This window comes from Eptatretus burgeri, chromosome 6 (genome assembly GCF_056783735.1).
Source record: "Eptatretus burgeri isolate ZD-2024b chromosome 6, Ebu_testis_v1, whole genome shotgun sequence".
In the NCBI taxonomy this organism is placed as follows: Eukaryota; Metazoa; Chordata; class Myxini; order Myxiniformes; family Myxinidae; genus Eptatretus; species Eptatretus burgeri.
In genome coordinates this window covers 98,243,503-98,254,916 of record NC_140966.1, presented here as the reverse complement: position 1 = coordinate 98,254,916, position 11,414 = coordinate 98,243,503, and the positions used below count along the sequence as shown (strand labels likewise).

The following is an 11,414-nucleotide window of genomic DNA, read 5'->3' as shown; positions in this document are numbered from 1 at the left end:
CGTTGATTCCCCCTGGCAACGGATCGTTGATTCCCCCTGGTAACGGATCGTTGATTTCCCCCGAGTCGGCCTTGGCCTGTCCGCCGCTGTCGTTCCGTTTCGTTCCGTGAAAAGGGTGCGACTTATTTTCACTCCCAATATGGTCTAAATGATATTTGCTGTCACGTGTAAAAAGTTCACGCACATTTAATTTGAAGTTACACGCACTATTTTTCAGTGTAATCTGCGCTTCACTGCGTACGTTGGCCGAGAAGTCGGCCAGCTGGCGTAGCAATATCAGCTGCAGCCAATCAGCAGGCGTATTTTTGTAAACACGGGTACTACGTGTACTGTTATGGCAGCTTCCACGTCGGCCTTAACTTACTGATGTCCCGAGAACAATCCCAGGAGAAGTCGCCTTTATGGTGTGTTTTGCTTCTGTCATCGGTACAAGAACAGAATGTATGTCCATTTACTGAGGTTCGATGTGGTAAATATTGCGAGTGCTTCGGAGAATGGCGAGATTTACCCGGGGAAAGGGGTGACATCGCCCGGTCTCGTTGTCACAGCCATGCTGGCATTGCTTCACCAATATTCCACCGAGTGCTGGTTGCCATCCGACGTGCTACAGACGGTTCACCGATAAAAAGAGAAACCTTGCGTGTAAGAAACGATGCTTGCACGCTTTTGAGGGACTCCTGAAGTATCTGCAGGAGATGCTTGTGTTCAAAAGCCTGGTGTGCTGTCATCACCAAAGAAGAGTCTGCGATCAAGATCGGCATTGCCAATCTCTTCACAAGGCCATCTCCTCCCACGTATTTGCATCGTTTGCAAGAAAGAGTCACGTTATCTTAACCTCGTCCATGGGACAAAGGGTGATAAACTAGTTAAAGCTGAAACACTCACAGCAGGAACGTACCGAGCTATTTGTTATGAGCTAAATCAAATTTGATAATTGTGATTTGCCATTCTGGCTTTGTTTAAGAATAATTAATATTCTGCCCACATCTTAAGTCCTCAAATTATATTTCAGGACGTCTGATTGAAGCTGCCAAGCTGAAAAAAATATGAAAGTGTATTGGTCCACACTGGAAGATCTGATTGTGTTGCTGCAGAATTCAGTTACCATAAATTATGTTTTGTACAATACACAAGATTTCTCAACAAAGACAGAGGGCCGGCAGTCGGTACATCTCCAAGTGAAAGGTATGACGACATATCACATCAGTTGTGCGAAATAATTCCTCCTCATTTCTTCCTGTGGGACCTTATTTATTCAAACTGACATATGAATCACTTTTACTTTTCTCACAACACCAAATATGAAGAAACTTACAGAATGTTGGCCAAGATGTGATACAGACAAGAATCATCAACAACGGAGAAGTATTCAGACTGACAAAACCTGTGGATACATTCACAAAAATGGTGAAAAAACATCATGGTGTCATTTTGTCAAATATGAGGTGAGTGTAGTTTGAGTCTGTGTGCTTGCTCATGCTGGCATTTTACTGCAAAGTGTAAAGTTGAAAGTCATGATGTGAATTTATATTTTATCTTTTCCAGGAATGATCGCATGGAATCCCCACTGATGCAGACATTCCCACAACTGATTTTTCATCAACCACCACGACGGAATATATCACTGCTGGTGTTTACAGACACTTTTACAGCAAAAACAGTGGCCAGTCAGTGTGCATCAGGATCATCAGACAGTAGTGAATCTGAAAATAACTCATGCACGGATTTTATAACTAATGTCACATTCCACAGCTTTTCGTCGACATCCATCTTCCTCGTCCTTCCAGTAATAATCCAGTCGTGGCATGGCATTTCAGTAATGCATTGCCTTAATGTAGCAGCAATTGTCTCTTTGACAAATAACGCTCATTATCCATTCACTTCAGGCTCAGGAAACAAATCCCGAGGACCATCAAGGTTCCACCTTACCATTGCGAGATATTGATAATTTTTGATTTGGTTTCCCACCGATGTGTGAATTTCCATTCGTGTTTCAGTGAGATTGACAGATTGTGATAAATGGCTTAATCAGTCATAGGAAGGTAATTAAGAATTAATTAGGAATTTTGTGAAGATGATTCTGTGTAGTCTTCCTGAAGCAGAATGTGGTGGAGGTTAGTTAACAGCTTCACTGTTCACATTTCCATTTCTGTTTGCACAGAAAGTGTATAAGATGAGAATGTTCTCCGTCTTTTAATGATGAAGTGCCGAATTACTGTCAGAGTATGATGGTGATAATCCATTAATGTTAAGTCAGCAGGTGGTTGTATCGGTACGCACAGTTTCAAATCTCTCGGTCAGTCGATGTGGAAGATGAAGTCTTGTCAATATCGAGATAATTAGTGACAATAAAAAGATTTGATCACGCTCGGGCTAAAGTAACGATTTGCATTGTTTATATTTTCCACATTGGCCACCCCAGGACCACGATATTTCCTAAAGTGGAAGATAGTCGTTCGTTCTGTGGTCTTCAGTCATTTCAGACATCTCGGTCGGTATTGGAGGTAGATACAAGCTCGTAAAAATGAAGGAATTCATCAAAAATCGCTTTTTTCTGAATGATGCACCTTGTTGCAGTTTTCATTATCTTGACAATAAAGTGTCTACATGGTCGATACTTCTGATTCGTGAGCTATGTTGTGTCTGACGCCCCCGTAGAGTTGAGGCTTGGGAGATGTATATTCGCAGAGATATACGATCGGCAAAATGGGAAAAAACGCCAAAATGTCACTTTTCGCACCCTGGCAACCAACTTCGACAGCTCACTGTGCCTTCTTGGGCTAAGATCTCGTGGAGAACTTTTGTCCTAATGTCCACCATACACGTGTCGACAAACAGCCCAAAGTTCACCTCCCACCCCTTCCTCAGAACGAAAAGTGTTTTTAAGGCCTTTTCATAGGAACTGCCCATGGCTTATTTATGTGTACAAATGATACTTATTTTATGTGTACAAATCATAAGTATTTTATGTGGACAAATGACACTTTGTTTGTGTGAACAAATGATACTTAGTTCATGTGTACAAATGATACTTAGTTTATGTCTACAAATTATCCTTATTTAACGTGTACAAATGAAACTTAGTTTATGTGTACAAATTATCCTTATTTTTTGTGTACAAATGTACTTCTGAGGTGAATATGTACAAATGATACTTTCTCGCCATTTAGCACATGAAGACTGAATTGGGAGGGACCAGTGTACAATAATTGACCGATTCATTGCACAATTAAAATAAATAAATAATCATCGTGAAATAATTAATTTCTTCATCAATTGACTGACAGCATACCAAAACCACCACTGTTAACTTTTTGAAAATGAAGTCATCCATAAAAAAAATGAATAATTAATCAATTGATTCATAAAAAAAATACCCTTTATAGCCAAACCACTTTTTCACCGTCACGTCCAAATATAAGCTTCCAAGCTCAAAAGGTGCTTGAGATATTGCCCAGATGAGAAAGAAAATAAATAAGTAATTAATAAATCCAAAATAATAAAGTAATTAATTGATTAATCAAATTTTTTTTGAGCGTTTTTGCCAAAGCACATCTTCATTTTTGTCACCAAATTTCAGCTTCCTCGCTCAAAGGATGGCTGAGATATCGCCCGGACAAACAAGGAAAACAAACAAACAGAGCAAAAACTGACTATTCCCTTCCTTTGGTGCCTGGTGATGATGTCATGCATCTCCTGGATATGGAATTTGGAAGGAGCGGTGTACAAAAACACAATAAGTAAAGTTGTTGAGAGAGGTCGTCGAATAGAGTTGTTTTTTGGAGTTTTGAGTGACCTTTTCTTTGAGGGGTTTTGATTGCACTCGGGTGACCTTTTTGGTTTTGTCCCTTCATCTAATCTTTTCTCTTCCTCCAGTTATACCAGGCTCTCTTCTCGGGTGCCAGTTGGTAATAATTTCCGGTCGAGCATCGAACAGCCATTCCTCGGATTGCTGGGATTACTCATCAATTGTAAGCTTTGGTTTTCTGGTAGGGAGTTTATGTTCAAACAACATTAATTTCCCAATTCTGAACAGATTTTCAGGTTATAAATCTTGAGGGAAGTGCCAACAGAGAGGGTGAGAGTGATATATCCTGCAGTAAGAGGATCTTTGAGCTGATTTAGTTCCAGCAACGTTTAACTGGTGCATGAGATGTTTGTTCCTGAGATTCTTCCAATTTACATCTCGAAGGGGCTTTGCTGGAATCGACTTTGGCTTGTTCTTTAACGATGTCATCTGGTTCATCCTGGAGATGGAATATCGATATTTTCATCTTCGAATCCACGTCATCATCACTGTAATAAATGGTGATTCTTTCAATTGGATTTTTCTCAAGACCTTTCCTCAACCCTGAGCCACAGAAGTTTGCCTGCAGGTAAAGGAACAAAATAATTTGATGATTGAAACCCCATCCAAATTGTCTCGGTGGATGAGCTGGATGAACGTAAGTACAGAAATCGAGAACAAAAAAAACGAAAGAAAAACCGTTTGAAAACAACCAGAAAAAAGGAGCAAACTAAAAAAATTGGAACATAAGAGTATTATTGAAAAGGACAAAATTTGTTTGTTCAAACCATTGGTTTGCGGTTATAAAATATAATTAATAGGCTGCTGCTCAACAATTTAAATCATAACCGCACGAGAAATTGAAGTGTCAACATCACCGTCATACCGAAAAAAAAAAAACCAGGGAGTCTGGAACACTGACGCTAAACATTACCTCGACGTGTTTCGACTTCTGAGTAACTTACAAGTAGCGTGTCAACGATCGCGTAACGTGCCTACAACTTATGGCCAGCGTATGCGGAACGTGTGCGTCATACGCTGGCATATGTCGAAACATTTTCAACATGCTGAAAATTTGTCGATGTACTCTGTGTACTACGACGTATGCCAGCGTGCTTCAGTGTGCTCTTAACGTGTACAAAACTTTCCCATAACGTATTCGACATGTGCCAGCGTATTCGGCAAATTTTTCATACGCTGGCTAAAACGTCAAGGTGTGACAGCGGCTTGACACTTCGATGTCTAGTGCGGTTATGATTTGAATTGTCGAGCCACAGCCTATTAATAGGCAATGCCACGTGATCGTCGGCGATACACTGCCACGCTATGATGCATAAGTTAGACTATCGTTGGACATAGGTTGTGAACGCCGACAACACGCTCAGCATTCGTTGACACAAGTTATCTATATGTTCTCGAAATGTCCTGTGTATGTTACCAATAAGTTATGCATACATTCAACTCGTTTTGAATAAGTCCAAAACTGGAAAAAAAAAACATCAATAGTTCAGCATACGCCAGCGTTTTACATACATTTTGATACCTTTCCATACGCTGGCTAAAACGTCAAGGTGTGACAGGGCCTTTAGGGAAGGTTTGAAGGCAAAATCCATTCATTTTGCATGAGGCAAAAATATAAGATTTATTTAGCTCAGTGGTTCCCAACCTTTTCTATGCCCCCACACCCCGAGGAAATGTTCGATTAATATTCGCACCCCTTACAAAAGTAATATCACATTTGTAGATGAAGAAGTCTAATTCATAATTTTTGAACCACATACAATTCTGCGGGTGAACAAATTGAACTTAAAAAATAAGCTTTTAACTCGGTGCATAAAATGCAAGTGTAAATTGAGCAACTCAATTCTAATTTATTCAGAAAAAAATTGAAAACAGTGAAATCAATCCCAATTGTGAGCATAAAATTCAATGACTTCTTTGCTCCTGCTTCTCATTCACGATTTTGTCATAACGTGGAACTTTTACTGACTGCGATCCGTAGGTCTGCCTGTGGATTCAGGCGATTCCTAGATTTTGTCTTGATTGACAAAAGAAAACTGAATCCACATTCACACAAGTATGTTGTTGCAAATGGAATGAGGACACGGAGTGCTTTTCCACCAAGTCTTGGGAACATATCCAGTGCTGCACACCAAATCTCCTCCAAAGTCTTGCTTTCAAATTGCATTTCAAGAGTTCGATTTGTCTGCAAATCAATAAGATCTTCCTTCAGCTCTTCATCATCTGACATTTTCTCCAAATTATAAGAATATGAATTCATGATCCATTCTTCTGAAATCTTCAGGTCTCCAGCAGCAAAATATCCATCAAACGATTCTGACAGCAATTCCAAATGAGCCACAATTTCTTCACGCACAGTAGGAGTTATGGATCCAGCTGGCATCATCAACCATCTCTTCTCGTGAAGGAAAATTTGAGAGACTGCCTCTTTCCATCCTTCGATGCCAAAGATGTAACTTTTCTTTGAAGGAATTCTACTTTTCACAAGCCTTCAATATGTTTATCCCTTTTCCTTGAAGAGAAATACTCAGGTCATTCATACGAGTGAAAATGTCAGCGAAGTAAGCTAGTATTTTGGCGAATTCCTGTGATTCCAATGCCCCAACCAGATCACATCCACGCTCCTCCAGGAAACGTTTGATTTCTTCCCGCAGTTCAAAGAAGCGGGACACAGCTTGTCCTCATGACAACCAACGGACATCTGTGTGGAAAAGCAAAACTGAATGCTCACAACCCAGATCCTCACAAAATGATTTGAAGATGCGATGGTTCGAAGCTCTCCCCTGATGCAGTTGATGATCTTCACACAAGTATAAAGGACTTTCTTCAAATTTGGAGGCAATGTTTTTGATGCCAAAGCATGCCGATGAAGAAAACAATGGGTAACTTGCAAGTCTGGAATCTCCTTTTTCATCAATGCAGAAAATGCAGATTTATTTCCAAGCATTGCAGGTGCCCCATCAGTGCACACAGAACCAATGACTGACATCGAAATCATGTTTGGCAAAGAAGTCTTTCACCAGCTGCATCACATCCTTTGCAGTTGTGTTATGTGGCAGATCTTTACAAAACAGGAAATCTTCCTTCACAGCACCATCATTGACATACCTCACTAATGCGAAAAGTTGGGTACAACTGGAGACGTCAGTTGACTCATCCAACTGAAGAGATTTTAAAAGGACGAGCTCTGACATCTGAGATTACTTGGTCCAAAATATCTTCACTCAAATCACTGATTTGAGGCGTAATGATGTTGCGTTATAATGATTTTAAAAGCAATACTCTGACAATCAGTTACTTTACTTATATGTTAATTCTGTTATTCTCTCCTTTTGATTACATACTCATAAACGAGATTACTATCTACGCAACACAACCACCTACGACCACTTCTCAAGGCACACTGGCAGCTGGCTGAGTGATGACTCGTGACTCGTCACTCAAGGACACAAGCCACTCTTTGTCGCACCCCCTGAAATTCCATCTCGCACCCCCAGGGGGGTGTCGGCACCTCAGGTTGGGAACCCCTGATTTAGCTGCTTGGAGAATGCACCCTTCTAAAGAAATAGCTTATTATGATTGCTCATGTCTGCATGTGGGATGCCAACCAGCTTCAGCTTGAAGTTTGCAAAAATGACAAAGTTCCATTTGATCGTTTGAATTTGATGAAGACGACAGCGTGGTCCGTGTGCTGAAGTAGGATACATTTACACCTGTATTAGGGATCTGTCAGAGATGAGTAATCTAGTATCTACACCGATAAGGCGGAAATTGTAATTTGGAGCAGAATAAGGTAAGGAGTACTGTGTAGACATTCTGCACAGATGAGGGCAGGTGGAAGACTTGTGGGCACAAAGGCACACGGAAAGACCTGGTTTGATTCTCTTATTTTGGTCCCAAGAGTACAGTTTAGGTTTCTAATACAGTTTGATTGTGCTCCTTTATCTCCCTATTTGTGTCTGTCGACCACCAGACCTGTTCCTTATCCTCACTGTAATTCACTAACCAGTGTCTGTGTGTTTGAGCCAGGGGAGTAACTGCTGAAATCCATCTATCTTGTTCTTCCTGACATCTTTGTTCCTTTCACATTTCTTTCAATTTTTTTAATTATTTTTTATTTTCGTACAATTCTCATTATTCAATGTAATTTTTGCTTTTTCTTCTCTTATCTTTTTCTCTCTATTCCTCTCTTTCTTAGGAGCAGTGAATTCTTGCAGAAAATTTTCTGTCACTCTCACTTGGCTGTGCCTGAATGGGTTTGAGGGTAGTAGAGTTGCGGCTTTAACCCGAATCATATCCAGGTTCCTCCTGATGATTCCATCTTTGTTCTTCACTTCCTCTGGATCCTTCTTGGTCTTCCATTTCATTTGTTTGTTTGCCACGCTCCTCCTCCTACAGTTTGGGGCTGATTACATCCAGACTTGCGACAGAGGATCAACATGACCCCAATTAATATATGAGGTGTTGTTATCATTGCCAGTGGTCTTGGGGGAAGGGGGAGGGGTGTGCCTGGTGTTGGCTTAATGGTTAGTGTGGTGGGCTTGGGATCCGAGGATCGTGAGTTCAAATCCCTCCAAGCTACCAGGTGGGGTTGGCTTCAAATACCTGCCCGAATTAATGCCAGGTGGGGCTGACTCTGCCCGTCATCCTTCCGAGGTCGGCAAAATGAGTGCCAGCTTGCTGGTATCCTGTGTCGGAGTGGCGACCTGTCGAGGATTGTGCCCAATAGCCAAGGAGGCTGCTTCGGCAGCACCAACGCTCTGCATGGAATATGGTCCCAATGGATGGGGAGTGGTGAGGGGGAGGGGACGCAAATTCTATGTAAATGTGTATCATGTAGCACCACCTCCAGGTGAGGGAGAGTACCACAAGTCTCCTCCATTTACAGTGCAGTGTTCCTTGTCCCAACAAAACAGTGAGGTGTTTTGAATTATAAAAAGTAGGTATGTTTTTTGCTTTATGCACGTAACCTGGGTGTTTTTGTCTATATGGAGCTGTCTGTTGCCCAAACACGAGCCTAAATAAAGCTGTGTCAGAAAAACGTGCTGCATGCTTGAAAGAAGATTGCCCATCGGGTGGGTACTCTGCTCATATTTATAATGTCCTCTCCTCCCATATTATTCCACATACAGTATTTTTCGAGCAAATACAACCCGTCAAATACCAGAGTTTATGAAGCATTGTATGTGAGCATGTGATCGAGGTGTGTAAGTAAAAAGTGCATTGTCGAAGATAGGCTCATCAAGAAAGTAGTTGTCGTTGTTGTGAGCCATATCTCGGTGCACTGCAAGAGGCTGCCAGGCTTGTAGCTGGTCTTGGTAAAATAAAGGCAATGGAGAGATGTCCACATGTTGCAAGTCCATGAGAAAAAGTTCCTGATTGAAGTCAAGCATGCCAGCCATTTTCAGCAAATGGTTGGCAGTGGGGCGCCATGGCAGTGATGCAGAACAGAGAAAGCGGTGGACAGTGGTGACTCAAAAGGCCATTAGTCGGATGAGAATTTCATCAAGACCATAAGCCACCATCTGCCAATGGAAGGTAAAGGACTTCAGGCTTGACCCAATGTTTGCCACCCCAGAAAAAATCAAGCAGATGTTTCTGTATTCTCAGCAGCTGTGCTTCAGGAGGGTGCAAGGCGATCATTTTGTCTCACAAGGAAGCCAACAGGTTATTGATCACTTGGGCACGACCTCTGTACAACAAGGTAAGTAATATTCCTCTCCACTTCTCCAGTCTATTGTCAATTTTGTAAACTGTATTTAACCAGGTTCTTAGCCATAAAAGCTGGGGTGCCAATGTGCACACCAAGATAGCGGATGCCTTCCTTCTCCCACTGCAAATTGCTGGGAAGATGAGGCAAACCAACAGCCGGGGTATGGCCAATCCATAGAGCTTTACATTTGATCCAATTCATAAGAGTTCTGCAAGCCGAAAATAATTTTTCCAAGTCATTTAACAACATGGTGACATCACCATTACGCACCACAACACACACATCATCAGCATATGCTGAGATAACAATTGGCCTTTCAGTTGGCATCACAGGAAAGCCTGGTAGACGAGCACAAAGGCAAATCCGGAGCAGATCAATATAATACAGAGGGAGAAGAGAATGCCCAAGAACGGACACCCTTGACGGACTCCCCCTTCCAACCATCAATGGTGCACACAAGCTATTATTTACTTTAATGATGCCAAAAACATGATGAAACAACAATGAGAAATGGGATATAAGAGTTGCCCCAAAACCAAAGTGTTTTAAAGTATAAAATACATATTCATGGATAATAGAATCAAAAGCTTTCTCTTGGTCAAGTAAAAACAAGCCAGAATTTTGCTTTTGAAAAGCACAGACATCCCACAAGTCCCGAATTAAAAAAAATTCTCATGAATAGACCGGTTTGGAATACAAAAAGATTGATCAGAATGAATTAAAAAGCTAAGAAAAGGCTTCACACGATTTGCAAGGGCCTGAGAAAAGAATTTGTAATCCGCACAAATCTTTATGATCATGAAGGTCATGAAGAGCGATTAAAAGTTAATCTGCAGTCAAATCTTGTTCTAAAACAGTGTTGCTGTGATTCTTCCAATTGTGGTACATTTTGGGTCAAATCAGACATTGCTCGTTAATTACTTTTCTTGGTGGGAAAAACATTCTTGTAAAAATCCCGAATAAAACACTTCAACTGAGCATTGTCTTCAATAATTTTGTCCATCACTTGAACGTAAGCTCAACTGTGAACGATTACATTGTAGTTTTTCAAAGTTATAAAAGTCTTTACAGCATGTTTCTGAAGTCTACAGACCTTTCACTCTAAGTCGAGTTCGCACTCCGAGAGCATCTTCTCGAGTAAAACAATTCAATAGGGCTTGTTTCTCATGAAGCCGCTGCCATCGTACATCCTGATCAATATTAGTCTTGATCTCTTGTAAATTCAGGATTTACTTCTCTAAAATACTTCACCTTGCTTGCTTTACATTAGTGAAGTTATTCCTATATTGCTGACAGAAGACTCAGATTTGTGCTTTTATATAATCCCACCATTGACAAAGATTTGTAAAATCATTCTGTGATTCTGCAATTCGAAGCCAAATTTTTTAAAAAGGAATCATTTAAAAGAGAGGTGTTTAAAGACCAATGAGAAGTATTCCTCTGAGTCAGAGGAATACGAGTGAGGACTCTGAGAAGAAAGACGCATTTCAATTTTAAAATGATCAGAAAATCCAGAGGCAGTGATGTCAGTAAAACTTACACGATTTAAAAAAGAGAGACTCATGTAAAATTTATCAAGCCTTGCAAGCGACATGTTATTTAACAAGCAACGACACCAAGTAAACTGTTGAACTTTCCCGTGCGGTAGTCACCAAACATCACCAAGATCATATTGCAACAAAAGTGTGGACAAAGGCCGAGCACCAGCTGGATGAGGTTTAGGGCGATTCCGATCTCTAACTGTGTCGAAGGTGCAATAAAAATCACCACCTAAACACAATAGGGTATCGGGGGTGAGATAATTAAGGAAAGTGAAGGATTCAGTGAAGAAGGCTGTCCTGACTGTGCTGTCACTTGGGGCATAAACATTGACGATTAAAATCTGCTGGCGGT

At 40.9% G+C, this 11,414-nt stretch overlaps 1 long non-coding RNA gene across 3 annotated transcripts; it reads left to right on the top strand.

Annotated features, from left to right (window-relative positions):
- Positions 1–98: 98 nt before the first annotated feature.
- LOC147025429 (uncharacterized) lies at positions 99–8,835 on the top strand. 3 transcript variants are annotated; one of them, XR_015059525.1, is made up of 5 exons: positions 99–404; positions 1,013–1,185; positions 1,308–1,445; positions 1,546–3,971; positions 8,007–8,835. It is a non-coding gene; the product is annotated as an uncharacterized LOC147025429 (long non-coding RNA). The 3 variants fall into 3 exon arrangements; XR_015059524.1 differs by having other exon boundaries at positions 100–854; XR_015059523.1 differs by having other exon boundaries at positions 99–1,185.
- Positions 8,836–11,414: the final 2,579 nt, after the last annotated feature.